Genomic DNA, 23,917 nt, shown 5'->3' with positions numbered 1-23,917 from the left:
AAAAAAATACCATATATGTGAACCCAATCTTTTTACTTAGGCTATCTATACCTTCCCACTCTTGCATTTCAGGGACCTTTACTCCAAAAAGCATGGTTGGCAAAATGTCAGAATATAAAGGTTTAAGAATTTCACCTGACAAACATTCATTGCATCCATGGTGCGTGAAAGTATGAAAAGCATCATGTAGGATTTGAACAAGGAGTCACATACATTTCTTCAACTGGGAAGCTCATGGTATAATGTACAAAATAATAAAAACAATGCAAACAATACCAAATACTTGTAGACCACTCACTGTCCCCCAGGCACTATGCTAAATGGTTTCCAGTGAGGTGCTAAAAACCACCTCATGAAGGAGGTCATTTTAGTTCCTAGCTTTACAGATGAGGACACCGAGCTTATAATGAAGCCACATTTGCAAATTCAAGAGGCAGGATTTGGATGTGGGCCTGGACTCCTGACCATGATGCTGTGCAGTTTCCCTGAAAATCAGCATGATGAACAGAGGAGCTGGAGTATGAGGGAAGCAACAAACAGAAAGGCATCAGAGGAGGACAGGAACACTTCCTGCTGGAACCATCAAAGCAGTCTTCAAGAAAGCAGCAGCAACTGGCCTTGTCCACGGAAGGTGAGTAAGATTTCAAAAGATGGAGATGGGGAGGAGTAATTCAGTGGGGAGACACAAGCACAGAGATGGCTGCACGGGCGTGTAACAAAACAACAGGACCTCGGGGGTGGTACAGCAAGGGCAGGCGAGGCTATAAAGGGAAGGTGAAAGGAGATTCCAAGGACATCTAGGCATTGGCTGGCAAGCTAGGACTCTCCTGAATGCAACACAGATTCCTCAAACGTGGAGGAGCATGATCTGAGTGGCAGTGAGGGGAGATGGGCCTGGCAGCGGGTGAGAGATGACCAGACTGGGATGAGCAATGAGGGGGACAGCTGTGGGGGCCCTGCTGACCAGGGCAGACACTGGGGAGACAGAGAGTAGAGAGCACCAGCAACATGTCAGAGCAGTCGGTTGCCTGGAGAGGTGGAATTCTCAGGGGGCTAAACCCTGGGAAGCCACTGACGGGGGCGGGGGGGGGGGGCAGGGAGCAGGAGGAGCAGGTCCGGTGGGGAAGGCCTACAGTGCCAGCAGGAGATGACAGAAAGTGTCCCTTCTGCTGCTGGGTGTGAGTGAGTGAGCCCCCCTGGAAGCACTGAACAGGGATCCCCTGTAGCAGGGAGGCAGTGGGAGCCCAGGAGAGGACTGGATGCCCAGGGAAACCATTGTATTAAGCTCTACAGCTCTTCACCACACTTTTGAAATTCAGGGAGTTCTGAAAGCCAGCTTGTTTATTTGCTTACTTATTTGGAGTATCAGGGAAAAATCACGTGGCCACAAACCCAACACAAAGTTCTCGTATCATCCCCACTTATGCCCTGAGAATAAAAAGTCATGCATTTTGCTACAGAAATATTCCTGCATAGATGATGGTGTGCTGCCCCAGCCTCCCCCGCCCCCCCCGAGAAACATACATCACAGCACTTGTTCAGTAGAAATACCTGGTGCCTTTCTAAAATCTCCCAGATTCTGAATTCCAGAGCACACCTGGCTGCTAGAATTCTAGGTAAGAGATGCTGGAACTACATTTACTTTCTGAAAACAGCAAGTTGAGCAAAAACCATAAAAAGCTAATGATTACTGAGGGCTTCCTCAATGCCCAGCACACTTTTAAGTACTTTATTTTACTTTTCACAACCTCCGAAGTGGGAACTATGATTACCTCTATTTTAAAGATCACAGATTCGAGGGCCGGGCAGGTTAGCAGCCACAGGTAGGGTTGATATTTACCCCAAGCAGGATGACTCCTGGCACCGTGCCCTTTACCACAATAGCATACTGCCTCCAAATTAATTTGTAAAACTACTTAGAAAAGATATATTCAATTCTTGGATTGGGGCACAGCAAGGAACAAATACCTTTACCTACATTTCCACAAATGACGCAAGGCCCTGGTCCACCCAGGTTGCTCTCTTGTTTACATCTGGCAAAGCAGTGGGAGCAATATTAAATGACATCCCAGAGAAGGTGCTTCTGTGTGGGCTCTACAGTCCATACGCAAGAGTTTTCTTTGCCAGGTAAATAAGCTGGTGATTGAGGCAGTAAAGCAGATCTGATAAGAACATGAACTCCAGGGCAGCCCCGGTGGCCCAGCAGTTTGGCGCCGCCTTTGGCCCGGGGTGTGATCCTGGACACCCAGGATTGAGTCCCACATCAGGCTCCCTGCATGGAGACTGCTTCTCTCCCTGTGTCTCTGCCTCTCTTTCTCTCTCTGTCATGAATAAATAAATAAAATCTTAAAAAAAAAAAAAAACATGAACTCTGGAGTCTTATTTCTTTGGTTCTTTGGTTCTCCCATCTCCTAGCTTATGGCCCTGGTCAAGTTACTTAACCTGTGTCTCAGTTTTCCCTTTTGTAAAATGGGCTTCATTTCAATCTATATCACAGAGTTTGGATGGTCTGAAATGATGCATAACATTTTTGGAGATTTGCCAAACTGGTAGTGAATCCTCAGACATTCAAAGCTTTGGCAAGGCTCCCACAGGGCTAGAATGCCTGGTGGGGATTTCTGACAATGAGTAAGTTTTGTATATTTCTCTGATGGTAGTTACTCTTTGCCAAATGTAAATCCTACCTCGCTTTTGCAGGTTCTTGCACATCAATCCAATTTAAGGATGCTTTCTCATTGCACAGTCAAAAGACAGATTAATTTAGGTCTATCTGTGAATATACAGCCATGACTTGGAAGCATGGCTTTTTACTTGGTTTTCTCCACAGTGTTTTCTCTGGCTGTGTAGTCCATTGGACACATGTCTGAATTTGTGTTGTATTTTTGGATTCATCCCTCAGAGTGTGCCCAAGTGAGCCTGCCTGGAGCATTAAGACTAAGCCTGATGTGTGTTACCTCATTCCAAATGGATTCCTGCATAGTGTCTGGACATGGGAATGGAATTGTATTTCTGCTCCATCTTATTCCTAAATTAGATTTTGAATTGGAAAGGTTGGTTTGGTTAATTTTTTTCATTAATGATGGAAGTTCATCACATGCTTTACACATAGAGGCATTCATTAAGTGTCATAGGGCACAGGCTGTGACCAATGACCACAAAATGGGACTGATCCAGAAGTTTTGTGCTCTGTAGCCCTGAGTTGCCATGGTAATACATTCCATGGAGAGTGGTTTGTCAAATGTTAAGTGATGCTCATCTTCCTTGATCAGAATAGGTTGTTCTAGTTTAGGGAAAATTTGTTGTCTTTGAGTCTATTTTCCTTGTTTGGCTCTTATCTTCCTATCAGCAGTGCAGCGACTTGGCTTGCCTTTATTCTGACATAAAGAAGGAAAATGGAAGAATCCAGCAAATACTTAATGGGATGCTTGACAAAGTAAAACTAGGGCTTATTCATACAGCAGAGTAGCTGATAATTGCCTTTATTATTCTAGGCTAGATTGAGGTCATTGTCTGATAAAATTAGACAATTTAGGAAATGAGGAAAAATGAACACAACATTTAAGTTTATTTAGACACAACTTGTACATTTTATTTTAATTTCTTATCAACTTTTGGCGTTTAATAAGATTCAACAGAGAAAATGGAGAGGAGAAGAGAGAGGGTCTGGCAAACAAGGAGCTTTATATTAAGGAAAAGAGTCTCTGAAACATTATTTCTTCCACTTAAAATGGAAGGGATGGAAGAGTAGATAAATATAAATAATTTTGCATCAGGAAAAATATGGGGATTTTATTTTACTCCTGGAATATAACACAGGGATGACTTTCTGACACTGTCATTCCACTGTCACATGTTGCACTTCTAATCCCAGCCTCTCCAACTTCATGAATATTTACTCTGGTATTAAAGACTGAAAGGGGGCAGCCCTGGTGGCCCAGTGGTTTAGCACCACCTTCAGCCCGGGGTGTGATCCTGGAGACCCGGGATCGAGTCCCGCGTCAGGTTCCCTGCATGGAGCCTGCTTCTCCCTCTGCCTGTGTATCTACCTCTTCTCTCTCTCTCTCTCTCTCTCTCTCTCTCTCTCTCTCATAAATAAAATCTTAAAAAAAAAGAGAGTGAAAGGTAGGGGAGAGGGAGGGGAAGGATGGCAGGGGCCACAACTCTTCCTCAGGAGTAAACCTCATTTAACTGAATTATGTTCATCAGCTTCTCTTCTCTTCACCTTAATCAATTATTTTGGCTAAAGTCATTATTGATTCCATCATCCCTTTCCTCTCCTCCATTCCATCACACTTGAATTGTATCAATTCTACCTCAAGTAACAACCTACAGAATGGGAGAAGATATTTGCAAATGACATAGCAGATAAAGGGCTAGTATCCAAGATCTATAAAGAACTTATTAAACTCAACAGCAAAGACACAAACAATCCAACCATGAAATGGGCAAAAGACATGAACAGAAATTTCACAGAGGAAGACATAGACATGGCCAACAAACACATGAGAAAATGCTCCGCATCACTGGACATCAGGGAAATACAAATCAAACCACAATGAGATACCACCTCACACCAGTGAGAATGGGGAAAATTAAGAAGACAGGAAACAACAAATGTTGAAGAGGATGTGGAGAAAGAGGAACCCTCTTGCACTGTTGGTGGGAATGTGAACTGGTGCAGCCACTCTGGAAATCTGTGTGGAGGTTCCTCAGAGTTAAAAATAGAACTGCCCTATGAGACCCAGCAATTGCATTGCTGGGGATTTACCCCAAAGATACAGATGCAGTGAAACGCCTGGACACCTACACCCCAATGTTCATAGCAGCAATGTCCACAATAGTCAAACTGTGGAAGGAGCCTCGGTGTCCATCGAAAGATGAGTGGATAAAGAAGATGTGGTCTATGTATACAATGGAATATTACTCAGCCATTAGAAACAACAAATACCCACCATTTGCTTCGACATGGATAGAATTGGATGGTATTATGCTGAGTGACATAAGTCAATCAGAGAAGGACAAACATTATATGGTTTCATTCATTTGGGGAATATAAAAAATAGTGAAAGAGAATAAAGGCGAAAGGAGAGAAAATGAGTGAAAATATCAGTGAGGGTGACAAAACACAAGAGACACCTAACTCTGGGAAATGAACAAGAGGTAGTGGAAAGGGAGGTGGGTGGGGGGTTGAGGTGACTGGGTGACAGGCACTGAGGGAGGCACTTGGTGGGATGAGCACTGGGTGTTATGCTATATATGGGCAAATTGAACTCCAATAAAAAAAAAAATTCTACCTCAAGTATACAAAGTCGAAGAAAAATCTTGGACAGCAGCTCCCCAAGGCCAGAGTTGCTGACTGACTCACTCGTCTCTGTATCTTTCACAGCACAGCACGGAGTCCATCTCACCTCACCAGCAATCAATACCAATATCATTTACTGCATATTTTTTGAGGTTATTATACATGCAGCCCCTTCTGTGCATTTGGAGAGGTGTGTCCTCTGTATTTCCCAGCATCTGTGTGACCCTGGGTTAGTCTTGGCCCCTCTCTGGCCCTCAGGGTGGACTTCTACAGTACTCAGGAATATTTAGACCCTTCTCAACTGCTGCTGGTGGCCAAGAAGCCCTGTTATCTGGGTTCTGGGCTCTTCAGATATCTATGTTGTCATCAAAACTCTGTCAAAAGCAAAGGCCAGAACCCAAGTAAAACATTCTTAAGAGGGAGAAAAAGGAAATTATTTGCTCAGGTAATTGAAAAGCCTGAAGAATGGTGATAAGGAAGGCATAACCTCAGGCTTGTCTGATTTCAAGTACTAAAGCCATGCCACTGAAGTCATTCTCCCTCTCTTTCTCTTTGTTTCTGTCTCTTTCCACCTCTGTGTGTCTTTTCCCTCATTTTCTACCAGTGACTTATCTCCAAGTAGAAGCCAAGACCAGGCTGGAGTAACTCTTCTGGGAAAAAAGTCTCCTTCCCCCAATTTCACCCAAGGCCTCAGACCTGAATGTCATTAACTGAGAAAAGTCACGTGTTTATTGTTTAACCAGTCACTGGAAGATGGAAGCACCCAGTCATGGGTTGAGGAAAGGGTTAGCCTAGGGCTGAGGAAAGGGCTGGCCTCATGGACACACACAGATTTAAAATGGAGATGAGGTGATTCCTGAAGCAAAAAGGGGCACACTGGCACAGGACACTAAAAATTGTCTTCTACAAGGCCCTCTGTGACATCACTGGCTATTGCACAATGACCTGTTGGGCTCCCTTTGGCCACAGCCTCTGTTCTTCCCCCCCCAGCCCCACCTCCAGTGTTCTGAAGCTGAAGACAGACCTGTGACATTCACCTTCCCCAACTAGTCCTAGAAAAAGAGGCAAAACTCCCTGGAAAGGTACACTTTTCCCAGAAGGGAACTGACTTTGGGCAAATGGAGCTACCTCCCATCAGGTTAAGCCACCATGTGGGTAGACCTAGATTCAGTGATACAGAGCTCTGGCCTTCTCACCTCAACTCTGAACACTCAGAAACATCCACTCCACCACCACTCTGGTTCCAACTCACATTGACATCAACTGAGAACTCTGTCACAGCTCTTTTGCTATTCACCTTCTCCCTCTGCCCACTCTGCTTCCCTGCCCCTGCCCTGTACTCACAGGGGCTGTGCCCAAGAGCACTGCCCAGCAATCCTCCTGCATGCAAATCTCCCAAGTCTCAGAGTCCCTTTCTGGGGAACCAACCTAAGAAAGTTTATGTAGCATCTGCAAACTTAAAGTCCTAGGATTTATCTACCACTGAAGCAGGCTAATTTAGTAAAAACTCAAGCTTTGAAATGAGACAAATCTAGTTTCAAATTTTCCATTTATGAGCTGTGGGAGTCTATACATAAGTTTCCACTTATGAGCTGTGGTGAAGTTACTTCACCAATCGCCCTTCCTTTCTTTTTTATTTATTGATTTTAGGGAGAAGAGGGAGAGAGAGAATCCCAAGCAGGCTCCATATCCAGCACAGAGCCCAACATGGGGCTCCATGTCACAACACTGGTATCATGAACTGAGCCCAAATCAAGAGTTGGAGACTTAATCAACTGAGCCACCCAGATCCATAATTCTTCTTATCTTTAAAACATACAGATATTAAGAACATCATCTCCAAAGATGGTTGGGAATTTTAAGAGAGATATTTCTGTGTATAATGCTCAGCATAGGATCTGGCCTTAGGAAGGGCCCAGTGTATAGCTGTTAATATTTTATAATCCTGCACTATGCCTAAATGACTATGATTTCGATACAATCATGAAAATGTACCAATGGGCAATACCCACTGTAGTGACAGTAACTATTCACACTGCTCCCAAGATTGAAACTCAAGTTGGGTTCTCTCTCTGGAGGGTAATTAGATAATACATATTAGAAGCCCCTAAAATGCTCAGGACGCAGAGAGTTCAATTAGAAGCATTTTCTCTTAAGGAAATCATTGTTGTTGTGACCTCAAACTAATAAACTTTTCTCTTAAGGAAATCATTGTTGTTGTGACCTCAAACTAATAAACTGATATTTTAAATATCAGCATTTTTTAAAAGACTTTACTTATTTATTCATGAGAAACACACAGAGAGAGGAAGAGACATAGGCAGAGGGAGAAGCAGGCTCCATGCAGGGAGCCCAATGTGGGACTCGATCCCAGGACTCCAGTATCACTGCCTAGAGCCAAAGGCAGACACTCAACCGCTGAACCACCCAGGCGTCCCAAAAATATCAGTATTTCTTTTAAACAAAAATCTGGGAATTACCTAATGTCAAATAACAGAAAATCATTTCAATCAATTATAGTATTACTATATGAAAAAATAAAATGTGGCTATTAAAAATACACTGTAGAAACAAAGCTAACGATGTGGAAATAAAATCACAACAATTCGGGCAGCCCTGGTGGCGCAGTGGTTTAGTGCTGCCTACAGCCCGGGGTGTGATCCTGGAGACCTGGGATCGAGTCTCACGTCGGGCTCCCTGCATGGAGCCTGTGTCTCTGCCTCTCTTTCGCTCTCTCTGAATAAATAAATAAATAAATCTTAAAAAAAAAATCACAGCAATTCTAAGTGAAAAAACAGCCCACAGAATAGTAGTATATAAGTTGTGAGCCCAGCTTTTATAGCTGTGGAAGAAGTATGCACAGACACACAGACACACACATATACACACACTACTCAGTCACACACCATGTGGAGAAAAGGCTAGATGGTCACAAATAAAAATCCAAAATGTGAGCAGTTATTATTCCTGAGTAGACTATTGAATACTGAGTTTTTTCCTTTATGCTTTTCTGTATGTTGAAAATGTTCTACAATGAACATTTACTCATTCTCTAATTTTAAAAAAGTGTTATTCCTTAAATGCCATCTACCGGATTAAAATTAGAACCAAAAGTGCCAGTGGCTAAATAACATTGTCCTCTCCTCCTAGAGGTCTGACTTCTAAAACTTTAAAAGCATTTTAGAAATGTAAACTAAATAAGGCTCACACACACAGTCCCTGAGAAAAACAAAATATGAATACAGCACAAGTTAGTTCCAAGAAATCCCTGCCAACTATAATTAATTCAGAGAAGCAATCACCAGAGCTAATATTGTCTATTGTAAGATACATAACTCATTCACTCTGAATAACAGGTTCCCTTCAATATGCTCATGGGGGCCAGAAGTTGATTGTCAAATATGTCTGCAGGGTCCATGTTACTTGTAGGGCATTTATTTTCATTTTATTTTCCTTCCAATAGCCATTTTCCTGAACCTAAATTTAAGATCCACAGTATGACAACAAGAACAGTGATTTGAAATGGAAAATTTCCCAGAAAATCCAGGGCACAGGTCCTCATGGCCATTCAATTTAGGACACCAGACATGTCAAGGCTGTAGCTGTGGACATCAATGAATGTCCCTTCCTTGTCCTTCTCTATAATATGAATCCTTTGTTCCTTTTTCTCCCTGATTATTCTTATTTCCATGGCCTTCTGTTTTCTCTGTATTTCTCTTCCTCTCCTAGCACACAGCTGCTTCTGGGCATGGATTTTCTCCATCAGGGGCTTCTGAGGTGGTGGAAAGGCCTTTACTAAATTTGTGCGGTAGCTCAGAGAGGCTGCCTTGAATTCAGTTAGCAACCAGATCAAGTCCATACTCCTTTCCTCAGAGCAACCACAAAGCTCCATCACGTACAGTCTTTCCTTCCTCATCAGCACTAGAAAAACAGATCATAAGCAATACTGATGCATGGTTATCCCTAAACCACTCTGATGCATGCTGCAGTTGGACCCTGATAACGCTCTTCATATGGTACTCCTATATCAATCTCGACATCTCTGCTAAGCCATCCATGAGCATCCATGAATATCAAATCCACCAGCCACCTCTGCTTCTCCCTTGGCTCAGGAGCATCCTTGGTTGCAGAACGGGGAGCAATGATGGGGCACTAGCCTGAGAGAGGCAGGAAAACAATCTGACTCTAAAGTTTAGCCACAAAAACAGCCTTGAAGTTGGCTTAGAATTGGACTAAGCCAGAATATATTGGAAAGCAGAGAAGCCATAAGGCTTAAAGATTTTAGTGTCTCCAACAGACCAGAACCAAGGCAACAGCAAACTAATGCTTAGTAAAACAACATGGGGCTGGAATGAATAGGGGAGGAAGGGGGTATTTATTCACAAGGATGTTTAAATCAAGCTGTGAGTCTTTAATCCTGCTGTCACTTTTACTGTGATTAAAATCTCAATGGGCTACATCACATGCAGTTTTTATTTTCCAAGGCAGAACAAAATATCTTAATAAAAACAGAGAAGTATGCATGTTGACTATGGAAAAAGGTCAAGATTAAATCAATGGAGGATAAAGTCTGTAAAGTCCAGGAGTATTATTTTAAAAGATTTTATTTATTTATTTGAGATAGAGAGTGAGAGAGTACATGAGCAAGGGGAGGTGCAGAGGGAGAGGAAGAAGCAGACTCCCTCCTGAGCAGGGAGCCCTCTAGACACCAGGGCTCAATCCCAGGACCCTGAGATCATGACCTGAGCTGAAGTCAGATGCTTAACTGACTGATCCTCCAGGTGCCCCAGGACCAGGAATGTTTAATTTAATGTGAAAATGACATAAAAAAAATCACATCCATGTAGGTCCAAGAACCAAACAGGCTTGGATGTGTATTGGACTCAACAGGCAGGGAGAAGATGGGAATATGGGAAAGACTGAACAGCTCAGTAAATAGATTAGTCATTTTGTAATTAGGGCGGGATACGAAGTAGAGGCCAAAGTGCCTTTTATCCAGGTGTGTTGGGATTGATCAAAAAAATGTAAATTGTACATTTTTGAGAAGTAACTTTTTCAGTAAGACTCCACACTGTCATTCTGCATTTAACTTTCTTACATATCTTTTTTTTTTAACTTTCTTACATATCTTATTTGCAAATGTGGCTGCAGCTATGGGATATTAACACAACTGTGCAAGCAATTGGTACTACAACAGCAAACTTTCCACTTGGCTTTCCACAAGTTTCTCTGATAGCATTCGGGACTGTTTGAGATGAAAAAATGCAATCTTCTCTTCCATGCTGTAGGACCTTCCATCCTGGGGGGGTGGGGGGTGGGGGAAGAACACAGCCTCATTTCTGACAAACTAGTCCAGCCGAACCCTTTTACTCTTTTACCTTCCTAGAGATTAAAGTACTTAAACACTCAATTCCCCCCGCCCCCCAACTGCCACTCATTACTGGAAAACTTCTCTCTCCTTATTTCTTTCTGCATCAACTTGGACTCTTCGCCAGTCTTCCACAGCTGTTTTACCTAGGTCCATCACATCAGCCAGCCTGACCCCCCACCATCTTATAGAGTGCATTCTTCTCTCTGGCCAACTGGTCTTCTCCCGGTCTCCCACATACACCTCTGCTCCTGCTACTGCTCCCTGCTGGAAAGGGTCCTTGCCTCCACCTATCGCAGTAAGTGGCCATCTACCACAAAGGCTGTGCACTTTCCATGTTTTATCTCACTTCATCTTTGCAACAGCCTGTCACATAAGATTATTATTTCTATTTTATAGATGAGGAAATTGAGGCTCAGAAAGATTTAGGAACCTGCTAAACCTCACAAGATGTGGAATGAGGATTTGAACCTTTTTCAAATGCCACAGCCTCTCCTTCCCTCTCTCTGACCCTGGTGTAATTAACAGAGTCTGGCTCAGGCCTGACTCTTCTTGGAAGTTCAGGCTGGTGAGCCTGGCCCACACTATTCCCAAATGTCCTACTGGTCAGAACAACGGAGACGGGCACAGAATTGTTATCTTATTTCTATGTATGTGTTTGATCTCCCAATTCAATTTTCACCTCCTCAAAGGAAGAGACTGCCTCCCATAAACCCCTTACACACACACATACACACACAGGTCTGAGCTGACTGATGCATATTTCAGTAAGGATCTAAGTATATTCCCTGAGGAGAGAAAGTCTATCTGCCCCTCCCTATTCTCCTCTTCACTTCACCTGAGAAGAGGAAATAGTAATCGGATTGGATTGGTTTCCAAGACTCTGAGCCATGTTCACTAGACAGTGGGGTCAGTGTGAATTTCCAGGTTGCCCTCTTTTCTTCCTCCTCTTGTGGCTTATGTGGTGAAGTAAGCAGAGTCCATGCTCATGTGGGAGGTGACTTGGCCATTTTGCTCTCTCTTTTCTTCAAACACATGGGCTTAGTTACTCTTGCTTCCTTGTCTGCTGCCCCATGGGTCTGGCTGGAGGGGAGACAGATTCTGGAAATCTGGAGGCCCATAGGCTAGGTTGGATGCTTAAGCCTAGTGCAACCTAGCCTACTATATAGCTCTTTACTGAGTTTGGACCAACCAATAATAAACATAATAAATATTAAAGTGGCATATAATTACCTACTTGTTTCCTGTATGTATTCTTCTCTCAAGGATCTCGAGAGATAGATATCACACTCCCTGATTCCCTAACCAAATACCACTTAATAGTGTACCAAACCTCATGATTTCTCAGACACACCCCTTCACAAGTTCTTGGTTACTCAGTTCCTTCTCTTAATTCATAGGAGTTTTAATGATTTACTAGAATTGACTTTCATGGAAACGCGTGGTATGCATATTTTTTGTTAGGTGGATAGTCAATAAGCTAATATGAAGCAAGAGCTTTCATGTCAGTCTGGGTCTTCCAAGAAGATGCCAAGAGGCACATGCAGAGTCTTAGGAAAAGGGAATAAGGAGGAAACCAGGATAAGCTGGGAGATCCAACAGATGGTGATGTGAGTCAGACACAGGTGAGAGAGAGGAGAGAAAGTCAGGTAGCAGTGTCTGCAACTGCCACAAAGTCAAAGGAAAGCCCAGCAAACCCACCAGGGAGTTGCCACAGGTGGCTGTCAGAAGCAGGCAGCTGCTCAGGGGAAGTGTGGCCTCGGTGCAAAACCAAGCCCATGTCCAAAGAGTAGCATTGGGGCCTCAATTATGCTCTGTGAAGTACAAGAGTGGTAAGATGCATTCTCAGGCCACCACAGCCTCCATCTGTGTCAACAACTGCTGCCTGCCTTGAGTTTTCTTTGCAAACCTGTTATCATTTCTTCCTCACATTTCTATTTCCCAGCAGCAAAAGGAAATACACCTTTGAGACAAAAGTACTTTGAAAGAAAACAGAAGCACAGTTTGTTCAGGAAAGCTTCAAACTGGGCACATGCAGTCTGTCTGTCCAGAGCCTATTATCTTGGGAGTTTTTAGGAAAATGCCAGAGACATTACTCCTTCTGTTTCATACTCTGAAAATCATTGGGGTTCTCGTAACGTTCAGGCCCATCCCTGAAACCTAACAACTTCTATTGTTGGAAAAGTGTTACCCAGGCCACAGACTCAAGGGCTGTATCACCTGTGAGGCCAGCTTCTCCAAAGTGGAAGCTGCCTGAAGATTTTGCCCCTGTGTTCTGGGAGCCACAAACAGGATGCCATGGTCTCTAGAGCATTCTCACCATAAACAGACATGATGGCTCTGCCTAGTGGGCACAGTGCCTTGCTAGAGGAGGTATAATCTGTTAATTTGGTTAACTGTGTGGCTGCCATTTACAGAGTTCGAACTGTGTGGAGAAAGCTGGTGGTCACCAAAATCCATGAGCTCTTTACTTCCTTGGCCTAACAAATGGCAAAAAGCAAATCAGGTCCTACGATGAAGTTCTGGCCAGTAGAAAGTGAGTGGAAGGGACCTGGGCCACTTTCAGCCTAGAATCTCCTTCCAACATGTTCCTCTCTCATCTTCTTCATTGACTGGTGTGCTGGGAGGAGCTTCTAGAACCCAGCATGAGTAGTGTCTCGGTTCCTAAATGATCCCACATTCACTTCCTTTAAGAGCCGTGACCTGCTCTGGTCAGACTTTTCTATGTGTCAGCTACATACAGAACAAGCTAAATGTAAAAATTCTCTGGTTTATAAAGAGCAATCGTGCATATTTCAAAAACTGTTTCTGTGCAAACAGAATCCTAAATGGTATTTCTTTTTCAAAAACAGCTTTATTGAGGTAACAGTGTTATACAAAACCTTTTTGAGCTTATATAATGCATACAATTTGATGAGTTCAGAGCTTTGTATTCACTCATGAAACTGTCACCACAGTCAAGGTAATAAACATCACCAACTGTCCCCCTTGTTTTTGTTTTGCAGTAAGAACACTTAACGTGAGAACTACCCTCTAAGTGGATAAGTACACAGCACAGTGTTGTTAACTATAAGCATGGTATCACACAGCAGGTTCATCCGGCACAAGTGACAGCTGAACAATATCCCATTTCCCTTAACTCCAGCCCCTGAAAACCTGATCACTTTATTCTCAGTTTCTATGAGTTTGACCATTATAAGTACTCATCATGCTGTTATTTGTCCTCTGTGGCTGGCTTTTTTTCCCACGAGCATAACTCCAGGTTCATCCACAGTATCACATTTAGCAGAATTTCCTTCGTTTTTAATGCCACATATTATCCATTGTATGTAGACACCATATTTTCTTTACCCATTCATCTGTTGATGGACACAAAGGTTGTTTCCACACCATGGTTATGTTAAAAAATGTGATATATGGGGTTTCTTTAAATATTCTATTCTCTAGGAATGCTAAACTCATTCAAAGCCAGCACATTATTTCTGGAGCTGAAAAAGACGATACATTTTGCTCACGTGTGCCTTACTCAATTTTTCATCTTCTTCCTCACCAGCACCTTCTAAATGAATGAAGCTTATGGCTTGCCCCAAGCATGCATATTTTCATTATTTTGCAGAGGCTGATTGATTGGGAAAGAGTGCCATGCTGTGGGTGAGGAGATTTGATTTGTAACCCATGTTCAAAACCTTTCTATCTGAAAGTCCAAGAACTTCAGGACAAGATAGAAGTTGTGCTGGTGTGCACCTACCTTTCCATAGAGCTTGCCAGAGCACAGTGGTCAGTAGATTTAACTTTCAATGTAACCATTTAAATACTAGCCATCACTAGTACTCATAGGTTCAAAATGGGTTCACCTTGACATTGTAAAGGTTTGATTGTTAACCACTGCTAATAGGTCTAAGGCAAGAGAAAAACCAAGAGCAAAATCCTAACTCTAATGTTATATTTCATTTGCTAAATGAATAACAGATTCTAGAAATGAAATTTCCGTGAAGTGGTGTAAAGAAAGAACCATAGAGCAAATCAGGTCCTATGACGAAGTTCTGGCCAGTAGAAAGTGAGTGGAAGGGACCTGGGTCACTTTCAGCCTAGAAAATCCTTCCAAAATGTGTTCCTCTCTCTTCTTCTTCCAGAGTCCCAACTTCTGGATTGTTACACTTGATGCAAATGGATTACAAGTTCCTGAGATACTGATTCCTCAACTCTGTAGAGCTGATGCTGCCAAAGGTTCCAGGGCCCCTTGCCTCTGATTATGAGTAATATTATCCATTTATGGCAGTATGTTACAATTACTGCCATTTTTCTACTATGGCCAATAAAACACAAAAATTGAGGAAGCGTGGATCCACCTTAGCAATCTGTATCATAGATGGTGAATAATCCATCAGCATGCTCTGGAAACAAGCGGCAGAGGCACCAACACAAACTGGCTTGACCAGTAAGGAAATACATTAAAAGTCCAATTAGAACCAATTAAATGTTTAAGAGACCTCTCTTCTCTCGATCTTTGTCCTCAGTGGAGCCTGACTTTGACCTCAGGCTGCCTTCCCTTAAGGTACCCACACACCTATGGTAGTTTCAATCTTCTCTGCAGCCTCTCCCTCCTCAGTCAGAGAGAGAGGGGAGGCTGCCATTTCTGTTGGCCGGCTCTTTGGACTGAAGAAACTGCTCTCAAAGTCCCTGACAGACCTCTCCTCACTGGACTGAATTGAACCCCGTGCCCCTTCCTGGACCAGTCTGGCCAAGGATATCCAACTACCCCCTTTATATCATGGTAATATGAGCCACCCGTGACTGTACAGTCTGGAGACCCTGCAGCAGAATTGCTCTAGTGCCATCCTGGAAAACGTGTCCAGAAAGTTGTGGATGTGATGTGATAATTGTTTTATTCCCTGATACATATGTATTAAAACTGTACCTAGTTAATTTTTTAAAAGTTTGATCTCCCACCTAATTGTGTGACACTAGAGATACACATACCACACTTAGGCAATACTGAGCTTGACAGGAAAGGGAAAGTGAGTGAATTGTATTGGGGAGTTAGCCATGGAAGAGCAGAGGGTATAGCTGGTTACAGGGACAGTGACTCCCCCTGATTTGACTATGACAGCCATGACAGAGAATTCATTGAGAAATAGTGGGAAATGGGGACAAAAATTCATGGACTCTACAGGACCTTAGGTTGCAGGCTGAGGAATGTTGCATAGGTCAATGGGAACCTTTTTTAAAAGAGTTCCATCATGAAATGATAAAAGTATTGTTTTAATAACATTAAACTGACAAATCTATGAAGGACTGATTGAAGTGGGAGATCTTTGCAATAAGAAAGGAATAAAGATAGGATTTAAAGTAAGAAGAAGGTGAAATACAGTAGAAGCACATTTCAAAGAGACAAGTGACAAAGAGTGGAAAAACCTGATACACAGCATGAAAAGAATGAGTAGCCTTGAATGACTCCAAGATTTACTAGAATAGGATCTCGGATACAAGACCCTATTTAGTTTCTTCAGTGTCACTGAGTGTGTGCACGTATGTGTGTATGCATGCATGCACATGCCTATACATGTGTTTGTATTCTCATTCAGGTTTTCGGCTGACTTAGACTCAAGTTCCCTATCCAGCAGGCTCTTGGAGTCCTTCCTAGGACATCTCTACTCTAAAACAAGGAAGTCAGAAAAAAAAATGAATAAATAAAAATAAAACAAATAAGTCAGGAATGGGAGCTTGACCTCAGAAGGGTAATGATGTCATTGAGTAAGTGGATCAATTTAATCAGATCCCCAAAGTCAGACCCCGTAATCTACCTCGAATTTCCTCCCCCCATCAAGATCATGACTGGACATCTCCTTTCAGACCAAGAACCTGACTCACTTCTGACCTTGCCCCTTAGTGGTGTCACATTCATCCTTCTTTGAGGAGCTCCAATCTGGGCCCCATACCACAGAACTGGGATGAGTCTTCCACGCAGAGGACTGTCAAAGCCCTGTGAAGATGCCATCTCCCTGATGCCTACTGGGCATCTTCACAGAAGGGTGGACAAAGGAGCCGGTGCTGCAGAGAAGCTGCTGTGGGATCATTCAACCTGAGCACAGAATAACACTGGCGGCCTTCCTGTTCACTCACTGTAGGATATTTTATGATCATTTCTACCCTCTGTCCTGGATTCTATGACTCTTGTTTCTCAGTGTTTCTGGCTGCCAGCCAGCACAGTGCTCTGGGAGCAGCTCCTGGCAGCTGCATCCCAGAGTGGCAGAGAACGCAGGCCCAACTGGATGTGGCTGCCACGCTGCTCCCGCAGCTGTGGTCTCAGAAGTCAGGAGCACACCAGGTGGCTGTGCTTGGCATGAGAGCACCAGAGCACTCAAGCTCCCTGGCCAGATACTGGAGAGTTCAAGGTTCCAACTACTCTGTCTTTGAGGTGTGAAGAGATGTGGAATGGTCAGGGTAACCTGGGAGGTCATCTCTTGACAAACGTCTACTCACCCAGCTGATGCCACTTAAACAAAACTAAGCCCCGCCTTATAAATATCTCAACTCTCCTTTTCTGAGACTGTTCCCTGAGGGTGGACATTATTGGACTATGTACAAATACAGATGGTTGAGTCTAACTTTCTGCTTCCTAATGTTTCTCACTACTCTGTGGTCAGGAGGAAATCCTGAGTGCAAGCAGTAGTGCAGTAATAATGTAATATAATAATAACTGTTATATTCAGGTTTTCTATATGCCAGACAAAATGCTAGGCATTTTAAATATATTACCTCATTAAATCAACACAATCCTGCAAACTACATACCATTTTCATCCATTTAACAGGTAAGAAACTGGAATTTAAAATGTTAAATGCCTTGCCTAATGTAACACAGCAAATAAATGGCAGAGCCAAGATTTGAACTCAGGTTTGTCACAGTCCAGAGCAAGAGCACTTACTGAGCACAGCATTCAGACCATCTGTAGGAACTTAGTCTCCCCCTGAAATTCACTCTGTTTCTGCACTGGTCAAATGTATGGATTTCATGTAGATAAGTATATTTTAGCATACTGAAAAGCCTTCTTTCCTCTCTTAAAAGTAAAGAAGAAAACTGTCAAATACTGTTGGTGAAAGTGTAAATTAGGACAAACACTTTGGAAAACTGTTGGCATTGTTTACTGAAATTGAAGATTTGCATATTCTGTGATCCAGCAATTCTACTCCTGGGTATTGAGCCAAGAAATATGTGTGCACATGTGCATCAGAAGAAACGCACAAGAATACTCACAGCAGCATGATTTGTATTAATCCTAAACTGCAAATAATCCAAAAGTCTATCAACAGATGTAGGGAATACATAATTGGGATACATACACACAATGGAGTGCCATACAGCAATGTAAAGAAATGAACACAGTTACACACAACAAGAGTGAAAGCTGTGCTCAGGAAGCCAGACATAAAGAACACATATCATGTGATTCAACTTATTTTAATTTTGAACACAGAAATGAGCTAGAGTGCTGAGAGATTTATACTTAGGGAATAAAATTTTGATAGTAAAGGAAGGAATTGATTACTATAAAAGTCACAAAAGTGGAGATGGGAATGGGTGGAGGCTGTCAGAAGCTTCTGGGGTGCTGCAAAGTTCTGGGGTGTTTTCTAGAGAAGCTACATGTGGCTTATTTTATATTAATTTTCTTTATAATGTTCTACAGCAGAAATGGCTTAAAACAGGCTTAAGGGAGGTAAAGGCAATAAAAAAGAAAGCAATGCAACTCTTGCTTTCAAATTGAGGCTACAATTCTTTGATAAGAAGCCCATTTTGAGACATTTTCTTGACAGAACCTGTCACCTATGAAGTCCTTTCCACTCTCTTCACTGATCAGAACACACCCCCCACAAACACTCCTTTTAATTATTATTTTTTCTTGTTAAAGAAACGTTTCCTTGTTCACATTATAGGTGACTGCACTCAAGTATATTTCTCTCAGAAGGAACTGATTTTTCTGGGCTGCTCTTGTAGAAGTAATTGTGAGCTTTTTGAGTCACCCTTGACTCAAAAATGTTTCTGCAATAGGAAAATGGGAACAGCAAGGTTTATTGTTTTAATTCACACATCTGAATGAAAGCTGGTCAGAAAGAGAAACATGGGCAGCCATGAGACTCAGAAGGATACGTGGATACAGCTAGGGATGACGGATGACACCGGAGGAGGGACTGGAGACAGTCCTGACAAATGACCCACTCAGGTTTCTCAGGTCAGAGTATGCAGGGAGCTGGAGCCCAGCTACTCTCCTATGGTTCAAAAGCTTAAGAAGCCAGCACATCAAGATATTCAGTTGGGATGAGCCTAAAGTCTAAATTCGAAAAGACATGGTTTAATACCCTCCAATGGGTTGGGGCATGGGGCAAATGGGTGGGCACAGGATGTGATGAGCACTGAGTGTTATACGCAACTGACCAATTACTGAAAACTGCATGTGAAACAAATGCTGGACTGTATGTTGGTAAATTGAATTTAAATAAAAATATAAATAAATAAAGAATGAATGAATGACACTGCTTTTAAGCTAAGAGAATTCAGGACAAGTTGAAGAATATTTGAGTTCCAAGCTCATCAAGAGAAAGAAGTAAGTGGTAGTAAAACACCCTGCCACAGGTTCTGGGAAATGGCTGGATACTCTGACTGTGATTTCCACCCTGTTCATCTGGTAGCAATCCCCTCCACATCCACATGCCTCATCAAACTGAATGTCACAGTTCTCCTCAGTGCAAACAAGAATGACCAAAACTTCTGCAAAGCCTCATGTAACCCTATACACTTCACGCTGCATATCAGAGGTACAGGTAGTAAACACTGAATGAACTTTTGCTGTCTTTAGCTCCTTATTCTAAACAATGGAGATAGAGAATTTGACTTTCTCTTCATAATAACCCCATGAAGCTGGTTCTACTTTTGTTATCTCATTTTACCAAGGAGAAAACTAAGTAAGGCACAGAAGGCTTGGCAGTTGATCTTATAAGCCACACTACAATTCTTCTGGTAAGAATGTAGCTCGCAAATTGAAGTTAATCTCAATTTTTCTTTCTTCCCTTTACTTCTCTAAATCTCACCCTCCTTTCAAGATCCACCTAAAATTCTACTTTCTTCATGAAACATTTATTAATATTTACTCTCCTCTGAATTACATAATATCTTTGCAAACTACACATCCTCATATTGTTGTGATCCCATCCAAGTTTTATGTCCCAAAATAGCCTATAAGCTGGCAGAAGACAAAAGCCATTTCACACACACCTGTATGATGTCCTCTGCCTCTCCTCTTCCCAGCTTGCCTTAACTTCCCAAATGATGATGCTTGACTTAAATGTTAAATTAAATTGAGTCATCTAATCAAAGTCTATTTTTGTTTTCTCTGAAGTATCAAGAGGCATATTATACACATACATACAAATTTTGTATGTGAAGACTCAAAAAGAAATATTAAATTTTACTCCATGTACTTAGATTATTACAGCATTAGTTTTACTTTAAAAAAAAAAACCTCAAAATTATTTTTAACCCTGAGCTCAAAGTTTCTGGCAGGAAGAGAGAGACACTGAGTTGGAAGAGCATGAATTGGAAATAGAAATGTTGATTCCCAATGTTGGTTCGACCTTAGATAAGCATTAAAGCTTTCCTGGGCTGAAGAGAAAGGACTAAGCAGAAAGATTCTAAAGTCCTGCCCCTGCTTCTTGACTTTAAGCCTATAAATATATCCAGTTCTCAAAATTTCATTATTCAACCATACATATTTTAGGTGACATAATCCTAGAACCTAATATATTTTCAACTTTTCATATTTATTGTTAACGTCATTTGCTATGAGTGTGTGTGTGTTTGTGTGTACATGTTTCCTTACACAGGCTTAGGAAAAAATAAAATTTGTCAGGATCTGACAGTAAACTGAAATTTAGGTGCCAAAATTTTACTCTGAGCTTTTTCAGAGTTAAAACCAAAATGTAGCTATATTAAACCATCGTGGTTTAGAATTGTTATTTCCATTTGAAGGGGATTAACATACAGCATTTGCTTTCCAACAAAGGAAATGGGTTCTATAGGATGTGCAATCTTTCCAGGATGATCTTTGAATGTTTAAAGATGGGAGCCTTGGGGCACCTGGTGGCTCAGAGGTTGAGCATCTGCCTTTGGCTCAGATCATGATCCCAGGGTCCCAGGATCGAGTGCCGCATCCGGCTTCCTGCAGGGATCCTGTTTCTCCCTCTGCCTATGTCTCTGCCTCTCTCTCTCTGAGTCTCCCATGAATAAATAAATGAATAAATAAAATAAATAGAGAAATAATAAAATAAAGTGGGAGCCTTGATTATTAGCTACTTTCCAACTCAGGTCCGAGTTTATAACATGCATTAGTATAAGGGAAACTAGAGCCAATTCAGGAATTTTGAAATTGCTAAAGATTGATATCCACATAGAATTTCTATTTGTATTTTTTCCATGGAAGGTCATTCAACAACTGATAAAGAGAAAATGTGAATGTATGTAGACAATTATTTCAGAATCAATATGCTTTTTCTATTAGCTTTTAAAATCTGTTTGCATAAAAGTTTCTTTTCAACCTAGCTCTTCTGAAGGTTTTGGAGGGCTGAAGTGACTAGGGACATGATCTTTGCAATATTTCATTTCGTTATCTCTTATTATTACATGGTGGCCCAGAGCATGGAATGAATAAAGATGTCTTGTCATCAAAATGCATTCATTCATTTAACAAGTTCCTGAAAATAATGGAACAGTTGCTAAGCAATGGAGAAATTATACATTCTCAGGGATCCGTGCAGATTCTAAAAGCAAAAGTAGTTCTGGGAATTGGTATTAGTGTCTCTTGAACTCAACTAAATAAAACTAAGAAAGTGGCATGCATACCTAATAGTCAAGAGGTAAGATCTTTCATCCCTCTGATCCAGGATTTCAAAGTAATAATATAGATAGCAAATTTCCTATCAAACAGTAACCTGTGTCCATTTATGGATTACAAATAGCTGGCAAGTTTATAACACTTTTATTTTTAAAAAATTATGGTACAAAAGAATGTATTCTTTGAATTAGGAAGTAAAATTATCTTAGATATATTCATCATACTTTAATTGAATATTAAAGTTTATATCACATTTATATATGGAGTATTATCCATAATCCAACTCCTCCCCCAAATAGCCATTATTAATATTTTGGGATATGTTTGTCACTTTTACAGACATATGTAAAGTTACTACCTATTATTATTTAACATACTACACACACACTATCCACACCCAAATGCTTGTTCTAAATGCTACAGATATATCATTCTTTTCAAAATAATTTTTAAACATTTAATTGTTCCCAATTGATCACTAGTATAAATAACTCTTAATTATGCTGTACAAACATTTTCAAAAGTACATTTCCACTGCAAAAGTAATACATGGAGAGAAGTACCTCTGGAATGGCAATTAATACCCTGGGGATAGGACTCCCCAGCAAACTCTGAGTCAAATCAAAGATAAATGCTGAGACAGGAGATTGACAGGAGCTGCTAGATGGGTCAAATAATGATAATCTTAGGAGATGGGGCTTTGGGGTAGCTCCAAATCATTTTGCCCCCTCCAGTGGCTGCTAGCCTGCTGGCTTTACCAGCATCATTAATTGTGATACTGCTGGCCCTCAAGGTTATGAGGAGAGAGGGATGAGAACAGTGCTAGGTAAAACTCCACAAAACTGGCTGTTCTTAACAAGATTCAGCCATTTTGTTTAAACAGAACTTCACTGTATTGTTCCAAGTCTTTGGTTAATTTCCAGAATTCTCCAGAGAAATAGAACAATTGAATATATATAGACATATGTGAAGAGATTTATTATAGGAATTGATTCACATGATTATGGAGGCCTAGAAGTCCTACAATCTGCCATCTGCAAGAGGGAGAACCAGGAAAGATGGTGACATAATTGTCTGAGTATAAAGGCCTGAGACCAGGGAAGCCAATGGTTTAAGCACTAGTCCAAAGACCCAAGAGTTGAGGGGGCCAATGATGTAAATCCCAGTCTGAGTCTGAAGGCCAAAGAACCAGCAGCACCTGTATACAAAGGTAGGAGAAGACAGATGTCCTAGCTCAAGCAAAGAAAGCAAATTCACCTCTCCTACACCTTTTTATTTTATTCATCTCCTTAACAGATTGGATGATGCCCACCTTCATTAAGGATAGCAATCTTCTTTACTCAGTCTACTTTTTCAAATCCTAATCTCTTCCAGAAACACAATCATAGACACACTCAAAAATAATGTTTTACTTACCTCGTCTGCACATCCCTTAGTCCAGTCAAGTTAACATATAAAATTAACAATCATAGCTTAACATTCAAAAATCATATGAACAGAATAAAGGACAAAAACCCCATGATCAGATCAATAGAGACAGAAAATGCATTTGACAAAGTCTCACACCCTTTTATGATAAAAACCCTCAGAAAACTAAGAATGTAAGGGAACTTACTCAAGCTGATAATGGACATCTACAAATAACCACAGCTAACATCATTGTCAATAATGAAAGACTAAATGCTCTTCTACTAAGATCAGAAACAAGCCAAGGTAAGGTGCCTGGATGACTCAGTCAGTTAAGTGTCTGCCTTTGGCTCAGGTCATGAGCCCCTTGGTCATGGGATCAAGCCCACATCAGGCTCCCAGCTCATCAGGCAGCCTGCTTCTCCCTCTCCCTCTGCAGCTTTCCCTGCTTGTGCTCTCTTGAGTTCTCTCTCAAATAAAGAAATAAAATCCTTAAAAAAAGAAAACATTCAAATGACAACTTCAGTTTATATACAAAAAAAAAAAAGAGAGAGAGAGCACCAAACAAGCCAAAAATGTCTATGTCAGCTCTTATCATTTCTATTCAATATTATATAATGACCTTTGAGCAATACAGGGGTTGTGGCATAGATCCCTGCACAGTTGAAAATCTAATTTTGACTCCCCCAAAACAACTACTAATAGTCTGTTGTTGACTGGAAACCTAAACAATAACATAAACAGTCAATTAACACATATTGTGTATATTATATGTGTTATATGTGTATATATATTATATATGTTATACGTGTACATGTGTTATATATACAATAAAGCTAGCTAGAGAAAAAATTATTAAGAAAATCATAAAGAAGAGAAAATACATTTATAATACTGTAGTCTATTTAACAAAAAAAAATCCACATATAAGTGGACCCATGCTGTTCTAACCCAT

At 41.3% G+C, this 23,917-nt stretch overlaps 2 long non-coding RNA genes across 3 annotated transcripts in view; both read left to right on the top strand.

Annotated features, from left to right (window-relative positions):
* Positions 1–6,249: 6,249 nt before the first annotated feature.
* On the top strand, positions 6,250–15,592 carry LOC112650440 (uncharacterized). Of its 2 annotated transcripts, XR_003130180.3 has the most exons (4): positions 6,256–6,384; positions 10,798–10,968; positions 14,287–14,447; positions 14,804–15,592. It is a non-coding gene; the product is annotated as an uncharacterized LOC112650440 (long non-coding RNA). The 2 variants fall into 2 exon arrangements; XR_003130181.3 differs by lacking the exon at positions 10,798–10,968 and having other exon boundaries at positions 6,250–6,384; positions 14,804–15,588.
* A 5,879-nt stretch (positions 15,593–21,471) lies between these two features.
* Positions 21,472–23,917, top strand: part of LOC112650445 (uncharacterized) — a 39,196-nt gene continuing 36,750 nt past the window's right edge. Inside the window, exon 1 of the long non-coding RNA XR_003130182.3 lies at positions 21,472–21,577. This is a non-coding gene — a long non-coding RNA (uncharacterized LOC112650445). The remainder of the gene's footprint in view (positions 21,578–23,917) is intronic.

This window comes from Canis lupus, chromosome 11 (genome assembly GCF_003254725.2).
Source record: "Canis lupus dingo isolate Sandy chromosome 11, ASM325472v2, whole genome shotgun sequence".
NCBI classification, from domain to species: Eukaryota; Metazoa; Chordata; class Mammalia; order Carnivora; family Canidae; genus Canis; species Canis lupus.
Note: the sequence above shows the minus strand (reverse complement) of the source record. Positions and strands in the feature narration are given on the sequence as shown.